This window comes from Chelonia mydas, chromosome 7 (assembly GCF_015237465.2).
Source record: "Chelonia mydas isolate rCheMyd1 chromosome 7, rCheMyd1.pri.v2, whole genome shotgun sequence".
Taxonomy (NCBI): Eukaryota; Metazoa; Chordata; order Testudines; family Cheloniidae; genus Chelonia; species Chelonia mydas.
This window is the reverse complement of record NC_057853.1, coordinates 32,345,315-32,363,525: the sequence shown is the minus strand read 5'-3', so window position 1 is coordinate 32,363,525 and position 18,211 is coordinate 32,345,315. Positions and strand designations below refer to the sequence as shown.

The following is an 18,211-nucleotide window of genomic DNA, read 5'->3' as shown; positions in this document are numbered from 1 at the left end:
TGGTCCCAGTTCCCATCTGTCCCCCACTTGGGTCCATCTGTCCATCTCACAGCCCCTGCCCCAGCTCATGCTGGGAGCCCCCTGCCGACCTCAGCCCCATCTTTGCGTCTTTCCCGCCCCCTGCATATCCTGGCCTTCTGGAGCTGAGGGATGGCTAGGAGGGGAATGGGGTCTAGTGGTTAGATGGCGAGGCTGGGGGTCAGGACTCCTGGGTTCTATTCCCAGTAGCGGGAGGGGAGTGGGGTCTAATGACTGGGGGGGGGGGGGGGGGGGAGGGCTGGGGGTCAGGACTCCTGGGTTCTATTTCCAGATGTGGGAAGGAGGAACGAGACTGTGTCCCTGTCACTCCCTGCTGGAGGGAAGGAGGCCTGGTCAGTGGAGCTGTGTGTCCCCGCTGCCCCCTGCCAGCGGGGTGAGCCCTGCTGTGTGTAAGTGCGAGAGCGGGAGCGTTCTCCCCTCCAGCTCCTGTTCCCAGACGCCTGCCCCTCTACCATGCCTGGTTATTTGTGTCGCAGTGACACGGGAAGAGGAAATCGCTCTGATAAATACGTCAATAACAGCCTGATCATCCTGGCTGAATCCGCCCCGGAGTCAGCCCATTCCGCGCCAGCCAGCTAGTGCTTCACCCAAGAGACAGACATTTCTGTCATGCCCCAGCCCAGCCTCAGAGAAATGGCTAGCGGGGTGCTGAACAAAGGAGATGCAGCTGCCTCAGGGGCGGGGGGCTGTTTATATAGGGATTCCCCTCTTGGTGCTGAGATGCAGCTGCCTCTGGGGTGGAGCCCAGGGGCTGTTTATGCAGGGATCCCTCTCCTGGTGCTGAGATGCAGCTGCCTCTGGGGTGGGGCATCTCTTTATACAGAGCCCAGACACCAGAATACAGGTGGGGGGAAGCAAATCTGTTGCATGATTATATTTTTTTTTTCCTTAATGTTGCTTGTCAAATCATACGCGAGACAGAATAAATAAACCACTATTGATTTTGCCCGGGTGACAGATTATATTTATCATTCTGTATTGCACATGTCACAGCTGCTGTCATACTGGCCTCAAATTAGGAGCTGGGCTTTAATATGCTGCCACAACCCCCCGCCCCGCCCCCCACAACCCAGACATGTTAGACACATTGCCCCCCTCCCTCCTGTCTGACACAGACAAGGTTAATGGAACAATCTGGTCTCTGCAAATAGATTTTTTTTCCCCTTTATCTATATATTTATTTCCAGGGGCGTGTGCCTGGCTTGGGAGCACTGACGGTGCCGCAAATCAGACTGGCATCCCTGGCCCTGGCACCTGCCCAGGACTTGAGGGTTCAAACCGCAGCTTTGCAGGGAGGGGGAGTTGCCCCAGGAATTGTAATGCCTAGGGCAGGTTAGACCATCAGTTTTAGTTCTCTCCAAAAGCCAGCACTCATTGCAGCACTGCGCCCTCCAGCACCGTGCTGAGGCCCTGGGGTCAGCATGGGCTGTGAGGGGAGAGCACCCCCATCAGGGCCCCCACCCTGCTCCCTGCCGCACAGTCCTTGCTGGCACGGCAGGGCATGTCTTTCTGCTGCAGGACTCCTGGGTCCCCAACCTCACTGGGGAGGGGCGTTATGGAAAGCGTTTAATATCCCTGCTATGGCCAAGCCAGGAGGGTGGCAGCTCCCGGTTGGCCAATAGGATCCATTCTCAGGTAGGCCAGATCCATTTAGCAGCAAAGCCATTGGAGTCAGTGGGAGCCCCCTCTGCAAGAGCCACAGGATGCGGGGGAGGCCTGGGTGGGGATAAAAATCACTTTACATCCATAAGTGAGATGCTCCAGGGAGCCCTGGCTGTGGGGGGAGCTCCCGGCTACTCCAGCCCCGGCCTCTCCCAGCAGGGGTTGCTTTGGGCAACACTGTGTGTGTTAGCTCTGTCTCCTTGTGCTGTTCTTTTCTGGCCCCAGTGGCGTGGGTCCATGCAGGGGTGTGTGTGTCTTTCCCCGCACTTGCAATGGCAGGGATGGTGTCCACCGCACTCCCCAGCGTCTGACATGGTGTCAGTTTTTGAACTGCCATGTGAGCTGCCAGTTTGCTGCTCCCCTCCCCCCCCCCCAATGCCTCTTCAAGCCTGGCTCCCAGTACAGCCTCCTCACTTGGTACACAGGGGGCACTTCTCCTTTGCCACATGTGTCGGGGGGGGCCGAGGTGGCCTCCTGCAGCAGATCATCTGCCTGCTAAGCTGACCCTGTGGCATCTGCCTGTAGAGCTCATCCTCTGCTCGCGGGAGAGAGGCTGCTCCCCAGATGCACTCGCAGCCTCTGCATTGAAACAGGCAAACAGATGCAGGGTGTTGCAGTACCAGACTGCACCACTAGGCGATGCTGCAGTACCTGCCAAAAAGGTACACCGGATGCTGCAGACCCATCCTAGGCCACCAGGAGATGCTGCGGTACCTTCCAGTATATACCCAGGGATGGTAGAGTACCAGCCCCCAAATGCGAGGGGACACTGTAATACCAGCTACAAAAATACTGCAGGTCACCAGAGTATCAGCCACAAAAAACCAGGACCTGCTACAGTAGCAGTCAAAGGTACTCAATCCCAAAGCAGAGCCAGCCTAAAAATACTAGTGGCTGATGGTACGGTATCATGTAACTATACTATCGTGTGAGAGGTCCAAGCAAAATGCTAGGTGAGCCAGCAGTACCACCCAGGAATACTAATGAGCGCTTGAGGGCCCGCCTAGGCATTGTGGTGCTGCTACGTTAGCAGGTGCTGTTGCAAGGCCACCAGACATAGTCAGGGATGCGAGCGCAGCGCTGAAAAACACGGGCTCGTGCTAGTAAGTAACCCACAAAAATACTCGCGTACCAGCCTCCATTATTAGGGGATATTAGTCATTCAAAAATACCAGGCAGTACTAGTGTAGCAACCAAAATACTACCAGCTGAGGGAATACGACGCTCAAGCTGCACCAGTGTCGGCTGAGAAATATGAGGCTACGCTAACGTAGCAACGTAGCGGCCAAGACTCAGTAATGCAATAGCAGGAACTAACAATTCTAGGGGCTGCTACAGTATAACTTGAGATACCAGGGAATGCCAGTGTACCAGCCTAAAAATGGGGGGAGGGCCTGCAGTATCAACTAAAAACACTGAGGGAGCCCACACTTCCCCAGCTGTAAAATGAAAGTAATTCTGCCATTCTCCTGGTCTTTATCTGTGGAGCTGTTGAGCTCTTGGGGACAGCGACTGTCTCTCACTGTGCGTCTGTGTAGCAACAGGGGCCTCACTCTCCATCGGGGTCTGTGCAGGGCTCGGTACAATGCAGTCTTTTGGCACTACCATAATGGCCTCTCCCAGCAGGGGGTGCTGTGGGGAGCAGGGCGGGAGCACTGGCTGGGGGGCAGGACCTGGCTGCTCCATTTAAGGGTGTGGGGAGGTTAGGAAGGGAGGGGAGTGTTTCCCCAAATCTGGGGCAGCTGAGAAGTTGAATTATGAAAGGCATTGATTGGGAATATGGATCTCAGAGGCAGATAAGTGCTGTCTGGTATTAACCAGGCAGGTAAACACGAGCCACTGCCTCCCCTGTAAGCGGATTAGACACAGATGTGACCTTTAAACTGCACCCTGTCAATGCTGTCACTCAGCTCTGGGTAGGGAGTGGGAGCTGGTGGCTGTGCGTCAGGACTCCTGGGTTCTCTCCGTGGCCCTGGGCGGTGACGCTGCCCCCGGAAAGCCAAACAGTGCCAGTTGAGACTCCTGCCTCTTTGCTCCCTGATCTCAGACCTAGACTTGTTTTACAGGGGATAGGACACTTAGTAGCATCACAGTGGAGCCAGATAGGAGTGGTGCCTTCCTTGTGAGAAAAAGCCCCATATCCCATTCCCGCTCCTCCCCCAACCCAGACAGCCAGCCCCCCACCCTGGGGCTAGATAAGAGCCAGTGTCCCCTAGAGGGGATAGGCCCCAAGACCCATTCCCTGCCCCCAGGCCTCCCCAGTCCTCCTGCCTTGGGGATTGCAGCTGGCGCCCCCTACAGAAGTAAGGCTGAGTTTGTACTGGGAGTCTCAGTTGTGGGTAGATAAATAAAACCCTCTGAGCTCTCTCTCTCTAACCCACCTGCTGCCCCCCTCATGCTCTCTCCCCGGGAGACGGACCAGTAGCAATGGAACGAGACAATGAAATGGAAAGAATGAGCCCGCTCAGCCCTGTAGTGAATCCACCAGGCAATTAACTAGCGGTGGCTCCCATGGCATCGGCTTGGCTGAGCCTGCCACGCCCAGGCTGGGGAAGGGCTATTATGGGGTGGCAGGGATATTGTTATCCTTGTCCCTAGAGACGTGCACAATGGGATCCCCATTCCCCCTCCCCGATTGCTTCCTGCAGTGCCTGGTGGCCGGCTGGCTTGTGGAATAGCCCCAAGAGGTGCAGGGTCCTGCCATGTTACCAGGATGGGCCTGAGAGAGACGACAGCTACTAGCTGGGCTCATAGTTCAGTGTGAATACAAATTAGAAACCAATGAGCATTAATAGCGAACAATAATTCATCCTTAAGTACTGGCCCATGTCCCATCCTCCGCCCCCTCAGCCAACCGGCCAGCCCCCCGCCCCGCACCCTGGGGCCAGATCGGAGCTGGCGCCCTCTAGAAAGAAAGGGTCTATGTCCCATTCCCCACCCCCCTGAGCCAGCCACTCTCACAGCTCTTGTGCCCTGTCCTTGAGTCGCTCAATCTCGGTTTAGCAACAAACTCAAATATTATTGTAACCTTGGTAATGGCTGGTAAATTTGGTATATTTGCAGAGCCCAGAGTCCAAAGATGGGGGTGGGGGAGTGGTTCATAGACACAGAACTAAAGCCCAACAAGGAAGTATGATTGCAAGGCTGGATATGGGGTTCAGTGGTTTGGGGGTGGGGAGAATGGAAGTCCGGACTCCTGGGTCCTATTCCATGTCTGGGTGGAGAGTGGGTCTAGTGGAAAAGACTGAGGTGGGGAGTGGGAGTCAGGATGCCTAGGTTCTGCCCCCAGCTCTAGGAGGAGAGTAGGGTATAGTGGTTAGAGTAGGGTGGGGCTGGAAATCAGGACTCCTGGGTTCTAGCCCAGCCCTGGGAGGAGACTGGGCTCGGTTACTTCACATTCCTGGTTTGGACTCTTTTGGGATCACACTTTCCAGTTTTCTCTTCATCCCTGCAAGCTAGGACCTGGCTTCTTTGTTTTAAGCTGCACCTGAGACTCTCCTTATCACATGACTCCAGCAGCTGGGAGCTTCACCAGCTGACTCCAGCAGCTGGTAGACTTGGCACCTGTGGGAACCAGTTCCTAGTTCTGGGCCCCAGCTCTAGTGGGTTGGAGCAGGGGAGGGGGCACCTGGGTTCCTGAGCTTCATCCCCAGGGCAGTGCTTAGTGGGTGGAAGAAGCATGGGGGAATTATCAAAATTTGGGAGCTGAAGCTTTAGTAAAACAGCACTTAAAGGGGAACCCAGCTTGATTTTTAAATCTTTTATTTTGGAGGGGAGGACAGGTCTGTGACCCTTCCTCCCCCATTAAGCATTGTTTAGTGGGTTATAATAGGGGAATCAGAACTCCTGGGTCCCACTCTCAGCTGGGGGAGGGGAGTTTAGGGGCTTAGAGTGGGGGGAGGGGAGAGAGCCAGGAAGGACTCCTAGGCCCTGTTCCTAGGGAGTGAGGTAGACTGGGGAAAGGCCGGACTCCTGGGTTCCATTACCCCTGGGCGGCGAGGTAGTGCGTCTTAGGCCAGGTGTCTGTAGGGAACCCTTCTGGGACTGTCTCTCTGTCTGCCTGGGATGGGGCAGCTGGAACTTGCTGGGCACAAGCTCTGCCCAGGGCATTGGTGGCTGCAGATGCCCGGGCACCAGGGGCCTGCTTTGCCATGTTGGTTGTGGGGGCGCGTGGATGTGCTCGTAACCCCCAACTGACAGCTTTGGACCTGCTGACACAACCTCTGGAGCGGCACCGTGAGGCTGAACCAGGCCAGCGCCAGCTACCGCCAGGACTGGCCCAGCCGGGTGGAGTGGGGGCCAGCAAGGTGAGGTGGTGCGGTGCACTATTGGCTAGTGGCTGGGGAGGCAGAAGGGGGCCATGTGGGTAAGGGATTGGTGGGGGACTCGGGACAATGGGGTTTGGTTTCTGGCTCTGCTGCAGATGCCCTGTGTGACCTGGGGGAAGTCGTGTCATTGTTCTGTGCCTCAGTTTCCCTGTCAGTCAGACAGGAAGAAGAATCCTTCCTGCGTCTGGCCTGCCAGCCGTTCAGGCAGGCCCTGGCTCTCGCTGTCTGTTGGTGCAGTGCCAGCACCGGGGGCAGCCCTGACCTTGGTCATGGGGGCTGTGCAGCATCTGGTGCAGCAAAAGGCCCCAGATGTTGGCTGGCTGGGGGACTGTGCGCCACCTGGCATGGTGGTGAGGTGCCCGGTCTTAGCCAGGGGTGTGTGCAGTTCTTGGCACAACAGGGCACCCAAACATGGTTGGGAAGGTCCACTGGGCACCCGGAGTGATGAAGGGTCACAGCATGGCAGAATGAGGGGACTGTAGGGGGGTGTCATAGTGTCACCGGGCAATGCTCTGGAACTACTCCCTATGAAGCCAGTCAGGACTCTGGGGGAGCCTCCTCTCTCTGAGCAGACTGTCTCCAGGGCAAGCAGCTTCCATCTTCCTGGGTCTGACCTTGGAGCATTCAGCATCCCCATCCACACCGTGCGCTTCCCACAGCAAGTCCACACAGGCGGGGCTCCTGGGGAAGCCAGAGGGCCCTGCACCCCAATTCCGCAGTCAGACGTGACTCTCAGCCAGCCAGTAAAACAGAAGGTTTATTAGATGACAGAAACACGGTCTAAAACAGAGCTTGTAGGTACAGGAAACAGGACCCCTCAGTCAGGTCCGTCTTGGGGGGCAGGGAGGCCAGAGCCCCATCTGGCCTCCCTCCATTTCCCCAGCCAGCTCCAAACTGAAACTCTCCACCCCTCCTCTCCTTTGTCTCTTTCCTGGGCCAGGAGGCCACCTGATCTCTTTGTTCTCCAACACCTTCAGTTGGCACCTTTGCAGAGGAGGGGCCCAGGCCATCAGTTGCCAGGAGACAGGGTGTCGGCCATTCTTTGTGCAGACACCATCACACTGGCCCCACAGGGCTCTGCCACAATCACACACCCTTATCCTACCACCTAGATACTTAAGAACTGCATAGGGGAAACTGAGGCACCCACACAGTATTCAGAGAAACATTAAGAACATTCCCACTTCATCACAGGGCATCTGTGTGATGAGAGGGCTAGGAGGGGAGGGGTCTCATCAGCACTCGGTGCAATGAGGGGGCTCTGGGGGTCTGTGCCGTACCCAGTGTGATGTAGGAGCTGTGTGTGTGTGTGTGTGTGGGGGGGGGGTTAATGTGGCACCCAGTGTGATGCAGGGCTGGGTGTGTGTGCGTGGTGCGATGAGGACCCCACACCCAGAACCATCTGCTGGCACTAGGCTGATACCGACGTGTTCAGGGGACAGATAAAGGCCCCCAGGTTTTTTCTTTTCATTCTGTTGCCCGATGGTGACTGAGGACGCTGGATTTTCCTGTTTTTCCCTTGACCGCTGCCATGTTCCAGCAGCCTGCTGTCCTCGCAGGCCTGAGCAGGGGGCCGTGGTGGGGGATTGGCAGCCTGGCAGCGTGTGCCTGCGATAACAGCGCAGTGCTGCAGAGCCCCCTGCAGGGGGCGCTGATGGGGGCAATAGCCAAGCCCCCTCTGTGTGCCAGACAAGGCTGTTACCAGAGTGTCCCGGGAGGGTGATGGGGTGTGGGCTGGAGCCTAGGGGAGGCTCATATGGGGGTCAGTGCTAAGGGGGGACTATTCCAACTCCTTTTGTGCATGCAGTATTTGAGGGGGGAAATTCAGATTCCCCCCCCGGCTCCGTGTGTGGTAACAGTGCAGGGCTGGGGCTCCCTGCAGGGGGTGCTATGCTCCTGTTTAGGAGGTGGTGCAGAGTCAAGCAATGCCCTGGGGCAGCACATCCAGGGCATTGGCAGACACAGCCCTGGGGCCCAAGGGTGAGGGTTGAGAGCTCTGTTAATATTTAACCAGCAGAGTGGGGGTGGGGAGTGGGGTGGCAGACAGGGAAATGAGGCATTGCAAGGTGAACAAACCAAAGCCTGCCAGCCAAGTCGGCAGCCCACCAACACCCCCAGAAAAGAGACAGGAAAGACCAGAGAACCTGGGCTGTGGGGTCCGTGTGCCAGCCGGCGGCCAGAGCTGCGTGGGCAAGTGCTCTCGCGTGAGCAGGTGGGAGCGCTATTGGGATGCTGTGTTAGTAGGTGGTTGTGGCACAGGACAAGTAAACACTACTGCTTGCAGCAGTAGGGAGGGGTATTATGGGAGAGCAAGTAGTGTTAACAAGGCTGTTTCTGTCTAGGTGGGGCAATTTACCAGTATTATTGTACTGGTCTATTTATACCGGATTAACTCCTGTGTGGACGCTCTCATTTGGAATAAAATGGCCTGACTCCGGTTTAGCTTTAAGGCTTGTTTACGAATGCATTTATTGCTGATGAAACTCCATAGGTGGATCTCTGTCTCCAGACCTAAAGCATCCACATCAGGAGTGAATCGGGGATGGCCAATCTGCTTTAAATTTGCCACCTCCCTGGTGCCAGGTTAATTATCTACCCTTGAAAAAGCACAACTCCGAATTCAAGCCACTTTTATTCCAAATGAGAGCGTCCACACAGGGCCTTAATCTGGGTGAGCTCATCCAATTTATAGTCACCCCTTCAGTTTTTCCAGATTATTTTTCCTTGGAGACAATGCATTGGTGATGTTTGTAGGAAGGGGTGTTAGTAATAGGTAGCGTTGTAAGGCGTATCCTAGTAGGCGGATTAGCAATGAATACTAGTAAATGGAGTAAGCCGTGGGCAGTGTTAGTAAGTGGTATTAGTAGTTAGTGGGTAGTAGTAATTGTAGTATTAGTGAGGAGCATTAGCAGGCGTAGATAGCATTAGTAAGTGATCCCTGTATAAACACCTGTCACATCCCACCCCAGAGGCAGTTGCATCTCAGCACTGGGGGAGGAAGCGCTTGATAAATGCAGGAGGCAGCGTTCAGGCTTACAGGATGTGCCACATTCCTGGCGCCGGGCATCGGGTGGGAGAGACGCTGCGTGGAATGAAGCTGTGTGAAGAGATCCCCTCTGCCGACTGCTCGGGCTGCCTCCCACGGCCTGGCCTGGCCCAGCTCTGCCTGGCTCTTGTGTCCTCTGGGGCAGTTTCTCCTGTTCTTGTTCATTCATTCTCCTCGTTGCTCTCCTGCATTTCCATCTATTCGCTTATTCATTCGTTCTTCAGCCTTCACGTTCTGTCTGTCGTTTGCTCATTCTTCACACTGCTTTTCTTTTTCCACTCTCTAGCTTTCCAGCTGTCTCTGGCCGTGTTTCTAGCTATCTGTCTTCCATGGTCCTCCATGTGCTTTCACTCCATCCCCCTCATTCCAGCTCCACTCCTCTGTCTCGCTCCCTCCTTCCCCCAAGGCCCACGATAACCACACAGCTGCTTTTCCTCTCACCCTGTAGACCTGTGCTCCCACCATCCTCGACCAGTAGCTGGCCATCCTGGGCCCTGCAGAAGGCACTAGGTGGCTCTTATCATGCATGCATTTCTCCGAATGTACCAGTCCAAGGAGCAAACCACCCCCCTCCACACACGCACATGGTATGACCTGGTGGGGGGTAAGGTCAGGGCAGGACCCCCTAGACGTGCTGTGGCTTGGATTCCTAACAAGGTCTTGTCTGTAACCCTCTGACCCGCTTGTCATACTGGATCTGAGATCTCAGCTCTGACAAACACAGACTTTTCTGCTTTCTTTTTTTTTTTTTGGTCTTTTTTTTTTTTTAATGTTTTCTGCAATTGTATTAATTTACAGGAATCAGCTCAATTTTCTGGACTTCCCGAGTAAATTAGTCGTTATTTATACAGGAACCCCTTGTCCTGTACTGAAATGAGGCCGGCTCTGGGGTGGGGCACAGGGGCTGTTTACACAAGGTTCCCTGCCTGGCACTAGATGCCGCCACCTCTGGGGTGGGACTCAGGGGCAGTCAATGCAGGGGTCCCTTACCCGTGCTGAGATGCTGCTGCCCCTGGGGTGGGGCATAGCGTCTCTTAGGACGTGTAACAATGCCGCTCAGCAGTTTAAGACAGGAAGTATCTTGAAGAGCAGAGAATATGCAGACAGTCAGACTCGCATCCCTGGCACCTGCCCAGGACTCGAGGGTTCAAACCGCAGCTTTGCAGGGAGGGGGGGTTGCCCCAGGAATCGTAATGCCTAGGGCGGGTTAGACCATCAGTTTTACTTCTCATCCAAAAGCCAGCACCCATTGCAGCACTGCACCCTCCAGCACCGCGCTGAGGCCCTGGGGTCAGCACGGGCTGCGAGGGGAGAGCACCCCCAACAGGGCCCCCACCCTGCTCCCAGCCACACAGTCCTTGCTTGCATGGCAGGGCATGTCTTTCTTTTGCAGGACGCCTGGGTCCCCAACCTGATTGCCAGGTAGGGGGGCTCTGCAGCATCCCCACACTTCTCAGTGGAGAGCCGGGGAGGTGGCAGCTCAGGATTGGCACATAGGACGTGTTTCCAGGAGGGACAGATCCATTTAGCAGCAAAGCCATTGGAGTCAGTGGGAGCCCCCTCCGCGGGAGCCACAGGATGTGGGGGGGCCTGGGTGGGGATAATAATCACTTTTCACCCTTAAGTGAGATGCTCCAGGGAGCGCTGGCTGTTGTGGGGAGAATCCCAGCTACTCCAGCCCCAGCCTCTCCCAGCAGGGGGCACTGTGGGGAGCGAGGCAGGAGATCTGGCTGTGGGGGGAGCTCCCGGCTACTCCAGCTCTGGCCTCTCCCAGCAGGGGGCACTGTGGGGAGCGGGGCAGGAGTGTCATGTAGGACCTGCCGTGCCCCACCCTAGGGGTGTCTGTGTCTCAGGCTGGCAGCAGCCGGGGAGGTGCTGCCCTGGGGCAGTTCATACCAGTCCGAAGAGGGATTCTGCCCAGGGATCACCCTCCACTCTCCCTCCGTCTTCTCTGTGCCTGTCTCATTCCCTCCCTCTGCCCTGGGGGAGGCTCCAAGCTGCAGCCCATGCTCTGTTGTCGAGACACCCGCCCTGGTTCTGCATTCACTGATTTAATTGCTTCTGCCATGCAAGGGCAGGAAAGGTCGCTCAGCGCCCCCCCCACCCCCAGCCGTGTGTGCTCCAGGCCTGCTAAGCAACCAGTGGCTGCGCCATGCCCAGCCTAGGGAGATGGGGGGGCGGGGGCTGGCACCACAATCCATGCTGGGGGGGCTGTAGTGGGGCAGAGGAGGCAGTAGTACAGTGCCCTGGCCTACCTCCTTGCTGGGGAGGATGCAGTGGGGCCTGGAGGGGGTGAGGCGGTGGCACAGCACACCCTGGGGGCTGCAACAGGGCCTGTGGGGGAGCAGCCTGGCACCCCCATTCCATTGCTGGGGGGCTGCAACGGGGTCTGAGGGGGAGCAGCCTTCCTGCTCTGAGCCATTGGAGCTAATTGCACAGTTAGCTGGTCCTGGCCACGCAGCCCTAGGCACTACTGGGCATGAGTCAGTCTGGTGAGTAACTGGTTCTCTGGGTGCTCATCTCAAATCCTGCAGATGGGGAGTGGCTTGGGGGGCAGACAAGCCCCCAGCAGCTTGTGGGCTGCCCATCAGCTGCACAGTATCTGCATGCAAGGATTGGTCTGTGTGCGCCCTTCCCGGGACTCCTTACTCCTGAGCTGCAGCCCCTTGCTATCCCAGCCCTGGGCTCCCACCCAGCATAGCTGGTGGCCCTCACTCCTGACCTGCAGTCCCCTGCTACCCAGCCCTGGGCTCCCACCCAGCATTGCTGATGCCCTCACTCCTGACCTGCAGTCCCCTGCTACCCAGCTCTGGGCTCCCACCCAGCATTGCTGGTGCCCCTCACTCCTGACCTGCAGTCCCCTGCTACCCAGCTCTGGTCTCCTACTCAGCAGACAGTCTGTTGTTGTGTGTGGTGTGTGATGGTTTTGCAAAGAAGCTGGCTGGAGGCAAAGGGAGGGCATTGGCTCGGGGCTGCCCATGCTCCACTCCTGCTCTCTGATTCATTGGATTCCAGGCTGGTTACTCCAGGGCTCCCCATGGAGCCCCTTTTCCTAGCAGATCTGAGAGCTAGAAGGTGTACCAGGACAAATGACCCCCATCTGCCCCCAGCCATTAGCTGTGGGGAGCTTCTGACCCCTTAGGCCAATGCTGCTTCTGTGGGGGTGGGGTGACTCCATTTCCAGCCCTTTGGGGTCCTGTGTGTGTAATGAGTATTTTAGGTCTCAGCCTGGCAGCTGGCACAACCCCCCATCATTCGGGCTAGGCGAGGGGTGAAAGGACCCCAGGGAAAGGTCCTTGTGGGCGGGGGGAGGAGTGATGCGGTGGGGGGGATGGGTCAGTGTTGGGGGGAGGGGGTGGGGGAGGTGGAAGCTGTGTTTGTGTGGTGGGGTGGAGGAGTGGGGAGGCTCTGTGGGAGTCTGGGGGAATGAGGGGGCTGTGTGTGGGGCAGGGAGGTTGGAGGGACCCGTGGGGCCTGCTGAGCTGGCACCGTCACCCCTCCCCCCCCACATTGAACTCATTGCACTGTACTAGAGGAATAAAGCCTAGAAGCTAACCAAGCAGATAGGGCTGGATTGGAGCTGGCTCTGGCTCATGTCTCCTTCCCTGCCCCAGCCGGATACCCACCCTGGTGCCAGATCAGAGCCGGCGCTCCTTAGAGTGGAAAGGCCCCATCTGTGTCCCATTCCCTGCCCCTGCCCCCCTGCTCTTCTGTTCTCTCCCTGGCTCACAGGCCTTTCTTTGGTTGGGGGGTGGCTTGGCTGGGCCCAGGTGCTTGTGGTCTTGGGTTCTTATCGGCAAGTGGGGGGTGGGCTGGGCTCACTCTGACCTTCTTAGGTCTGCGGAGCTCCTCTTAGAGCCCTACAGTCAGTGCTTTCCTCACCCCGCCGGCCCTGCGCTGCCCCTCAGTCCTGGCCCCAGAGAGCTGTGGGGAGCAGGACAGGGGCTGGCTGTGGGGGGAGCTCTCGGCTATTCCAGCCCTGGCCTCGCCCAGCAGGGGGCGCTGTGGGGAGCGGGGCAGGTGGTGAAGCAGCGAGTGCAGCAGGGGAGATGATGGCAGGGAGCATCTGAAGTCTCCCAAGGCAGTGGCCAGTCCTGGGGGCCCGGCTGTGGATTCGATGCCTGTAGGGGTAGCGATGGAGTCCCTACTTGGAATCCATCTCCGCAGTGGCTGCTCCTTTAATTTAGTGTGGCTTGAAAGGAATTGCAAATAGAGGTGCAAGTGGTGGTGGGTCTCTTGGAGGCAGGGGAATCCCCTTCTCTCCCCCCCACCCACCTCTGCTTCAAACCAGAGCACCGGGCGGATGACCCTGAGCTTGCAGCTGGCTGCAGTTGTCCTCACTGGGTAGTGTGCGGCATGGGTCTACAGCCAGCATGAGCTCCCACTTTTAGAGCTGGGCGGTTCCCTGGTTCAGTCCCAGTGCCTGGGCCAAGAGGCCAGCCAAGGCATGTGCAGCGGGGATGGGAGACCTACAGGAAGGCATGTGTGGGACTTAATGAGGGGTGCTCTCCGCTGACAGTCAGTGCTGACCCCAGTGCTGCGGTGCTAGGGGGCGCTGTGCCGTGGGGAGTTGGGGGGTCAGTAGAGGGCGCTCTCCGCTGACAGTCAGTGCTGACCCCAGTGCGGTGGGGAGTTGGGGGGTCAGTAGGGGGCGCTCTCCCCTCACAGTCAGTGCTGACCCCAGTGCTGCAGTGCTAGGGGGTGCTGTGCTGTGGGGAGTTGGGGGGGTCAGTAGGGGGCGCTCTCCCCTCACAGTCAGTGCCGGCCCCAGTGTGGTGCCTAGGGGGCTGTGCAGCTGGGGGCTCACATGAGGCATAAAGCCAACTGCTGTAATCACTAGATCCTCATCCCTCCCACCCTTGGGATAGAACCCAGGAGTCCTGACTTCTAGACCTCCCCAAAACTCGATCCCCTCCCCACCCCTCACAGAGCTGGGAGCCCAGGAGTCTTGACTCCCAGCCCTGCTCTAGTTGCAAGATCCACTCCCCTTTCATGTTAGAGACATGCAAGAAGCCAGCGAGAGCTAGGAGCCAGGATTCCTGGGTACTCTCCTTGGCTCTGGGAGGGGTGTGGGGTCTAGTGGGTTAGAGAAGGGGGGAGTCAGGACTCCTGGGTTCTATCCCAGATCTTGTAGGGTGTCCAGGGGTCCCTAAGGGGGGACATGCAGCTCTCTTTGTGCGTGGAGCAGGGCAGAGATTTATCTGACTGTACAGATCCTTTGGGGGCTTGTGGTCCCTGAATGGGCTGCGACCCTGGCCCCCCATCTTCCCCCCACTGCCTGCAGTGGGTGAGCGATGGTGTCAGCTCCTGGCCAGGTTCCCGGCCATCAGTAGCACATTAGTGCTGCCTGCTGCTGTAATGCAAGCGACAAGCAGGGGGGTCCATCTGTCTGGGCTGACAGCGGGGGTGCAGAAGGGGATTGAGCAGAGCCGTGTGGTCAAAGCAAGCTCATGCTGAGGGCTGCTGGTGAAGTAGCTGAGGGGTGGGAGAGTGGAACTAGGGGTGCTGTGCTGCGGGGGGGGGGTGATGTGGGGGGCTCAGCAGGGGGTGCTGTGCTGCAGGGAGGGATCAGTAGGGGGCACTGTATGCAGAGAGTGGGGACAGGGTCGGTAGGGGGCGCTGTGCTGTGGGGGGGCATGGGCTCAGTAGAGGGCGCTGTGCTGCAGGGAGTGGGGTGGGGGCTAAGCAGGGAGCGCTGTGGGGCAGGGAGCGGGGCTGAGGGCTCAGTAGGGGCACTCTCCCCTCGCGTCCATGCCGGCCCTATCGTAACAGCACTTTATGTTACTCGGTACATTTTCAAAGGATTGCAGCAGCATCTCACCTGTCGTTTACTGTATCTGTTTGTGCCCTTAAATCCCGTTCCCTCCCGGGGCCCCTGGCTGGTTGATGAACAGAATGGAAGGAAAGTCTGGTAGTTTACTGCCTCTCAGGACACCTGGGTTCTATGCCTGGTTCTGCCACTGACCTTGGGCAAGGCCCTCCCCTCTGGATGGGCCATCCAGCCCAATATCTCCCACACCACCTCCCTCCGTCCCTCCCTGTCCTACCTCAGACCAATGAGCCCATCTAGCACGAGTTCCTTCCTCCACTGGTGCCTCAGTTTCCTTTCCCACCCTCTGTCCATTCAACTGTAAGCTTGTTGGGGCAGGGCGGTCACCAATCTGACCTCCCAGAGAACCCAGGAGTCCTGACTCCCAGCCGCCCCCTTCTGTAACCCCTTGACCTCACTCCCCTTCCCACTTGAGGGGGATGCAGGAAATCTAGATCCCTGTTCCCTAGAGTTTGCAAATGTATCACCCCCATTTTATCGTGTGTGTGTTTTGGGGGGGAATTGTTCAAGTGGTGGACAGATGCAGCATTGCAAAACTGGGGTCCTGGCTCCCACCCACTAGGCCAGGCTGCCCCAGCATTGCAATAATGGAGTCCTGGCTCCCAACCCCACGCTCCACCCACTAGGCCAGGCTGCCCCAGCATTGCAATAATGGAGTCCTGGCTCCCAACCCCACGCTCCACCCACTAGGCCAGGCTGCCTAGCTCTTCATGTCTCTGTCCCTATCCTGGTGCATGGCGGCCGTGGGAGAAATCTGGCTCCCGGGGTGTGCTGGGATGGGTTCCCCAGCCTCGGGCTGTATTAGCTCTGTGCATGCCCCCCACCGTGCCAAATTGGCTGCACAACCCCCACCCCACCCCCGCTGGGGAGGGAGGGGCAGCGGGGCGGCGCTGTAGCTGTGGTGCTGATGCTGCCACTCGAATTGGCAGGCGGATTGCGGGAGCAGCATCCAGCAGCATCTCTTGTTGCAAGGGAGCCAGGCAGGGAGGGGGGGCAGAAAGAAGAGGAGGAGGAGGAGGGTCCACCACCTTTCTATTGTCTCCTGCCTTCCTCTGCAGCAGCTGGACGTAGAAGGCCCCCCCCCGGAGCAGGTACCGGGATGCTGCACCCATCACTGCCCTTGGGGGTGGGGGGCGATGGGAGGGGGTGGGGGTGGGGTACCGCTGCATCCATTTGCACTAGCCTCCCCCCCGCCACCCTTTGCAGCCGTAGCAACCGTGGGGGTTTCCATAGCGTTGCAAAGCAGCAAGGTGGTGGGGATGGGTTGTGGGGGGCATCGCTGCAAGGGGATGGGGTGTGGTGGAGCTACAGCCGATCCATGCACACTGCACGGGGGTGGGGGGCACCCCCTTCTCACCTCGACATCTATTTTAAGCATCTATTTGTGGGGGCTGGGGGTTGCATCGCTGCTGACACGGAGCTGGCAGAGGTGGCATTGGGGTGTGTGGATGGTGGGGGCAGCAGGGGAGTCATTGCTGCATTGGGGTGGGGGTGAGGGGATATCGGGGGGTGTAACAAGGCAAGCTGAGGACATTTTAGCTCTTGCTGCGCTCTCCAGTGGGGGTGGGGACCTGGCGAAATATTTTTTCCCTGGAGCTGTCTTTTATATATTTATTTTACACGGGGTGTGTGTGTGTGTGTGTGTATGCGCGCGTGTGAACCTTATCTATAAGGTTGAGGTTATCTCTCTGAAGCAAGCAACTGGCATTTGGAGTTGATATCTTTGCATTAGGAGGAACGCTGGCGGATAGATCATCTGAAATGCTGAGTTAAAAAAATACATATTGCCCAGACGGAGGCAGGGAAGGAAGCAGTGTGAATATTAGCCGTATGTTGGTATTATTCTTTAATTCCATCATGGTTTGAAGAACAGCACTACTGCTGTGATTAGACTAGGATTAACATATTCGTAAATAGCAATATTCTGCTTCCAGATGGGTCTGGCTGAAGATTGGTGGTTGTTATTAAGGCTTCACGTTATTATTTAATATTAATGGGATGGTTTCATTCAGATTGGAGCAGATTGGGGCTTCCATGAAGTGTGCATCTTGTGTGTGTTTTGTAGCGTTGTTTCTCACACACATACACAACACCCCAAAGCTTATGAAATTACACAGTGTGGGGTGGGGGGGTTGGCAGGGGAGATGACAGCACAATCTGACAAAATGTTGCCGGCATTGGCTCAAAGCTCTGAACCCCTCTGACCAGAGTTAACTGTAGCGTCTGTATCTTGAAATATTTTGATGTGGGACTGGGAGCATTTCTCTTAGCAAAGTGGGGGTGGGAGGCTGTGTTGTGCCCTTTAAGGGGAGTTTGTCTGGAGAAAGAGAGAAGATTAATTATATTGGAAGGGAGCGGAGGGTTCCCAGCAGAAATGAAAGGCATCCTTGGAAACAAGTGGTGGTGTGTGAAGCCTTGTATAAAATAGGATTTTAAAGAAAATTAACCCCCCCAACCATGGAAATAGGAGTCAGTTGCTGAGCTCCTGGCTTGCGTTTTGCAGTAGGGTCTGTTAGTTAGCGCAAGCTGGCTGTTAGATATCTCCACTGGCATGTTGCAAACATTTATATTATTAATTTTGTGGGTTAGATTACTCCAGCCCAGCACCTTATCGCTTTTCCAACCCTCTGTCAGACACTATCGCAGCATCAGGGGCAACGTACCGCTGCCTTTGGAAGAGGGAGGAATTTTTCCTAGATAAATCAAACAATAGCTTCTTCGTTTCCACGATTTTGTATGTGGCTGGTGCCCAAGGGCCTTTCTCCCACCAAATTAAATGAATGTCTGATTTCTACCCTGAAAATAAGCCCCTACCCAACAAGAGCACCCTATGGAGGGGGGTATCTACTCTACTCTAATGAATTTTATTAGGAAACCAATGGCAAATCTCCCAGTGTGAATGGCCCAATTCTGTTGTGTCTGCTCAGCCCAGAACTGGTCCGTCAGGGCGAGAGGGAATGATGAATACGGTTCTGAGGGAAATGCGTCTCAGTCTATCCGTCTCATGTAGCCATGTATTTACATCCCACACTTATTATGTCTCAGGTGTTTGGCTTTGATTTACAGACACCTGCCACTGTCTTTCGCCCCAGGGAACAGACTCCAGGATCGGATACAAATATGCAGCGAGTCTATTTTATAGCTGCCTTTTGATTCTGGCCTCAGCCACATGCCCAGCACTCACTTTGTGGGGGTGGAAGGGAATCCAAGCGGAGTTTTAGCGTGGCCCTTTGCCCACGTGAGCATTTCTCTCTGTCTGGATTCACAAGCCAGGTTTTGCAGCGGGGTTGTAGGTCAGTAGGTTTG

At 56.7% G+C, this 18,211-nt stretch overlaps 1 protein-coding gene across 28 annotated transcripts in view; it reads left to right on the top strand.

Moving 5' to 3' along the window:
• The first annotated feature begins 15,840 nt into the window (after window positions 1-15,840).
• The window catches only part of NRXN2 (neurexin 2), a 274,349-nt gene continuing 271,978 nt past the window's right edge, over window positions 15,841-18,211 (top strand). For 17 of the 28 annotated variants that reach the window (XM_043551330.1, XM_037904501.2, XM_037904499.2 and 14 more), the window contains exon 1: window positions 15,842-15,996. The gene's annotated coding sequence lies outside the window, so the exon portion shown is untranslated. Of the gene's footprint in view, window positions 15,997-18,211 lie in introns of all 28 variants that reach the window. The other 11 variants (XM_043551338.1, XM_037904494.2, XM_043551340.1 and 8 more) reach the window with 2 other exon arrangements.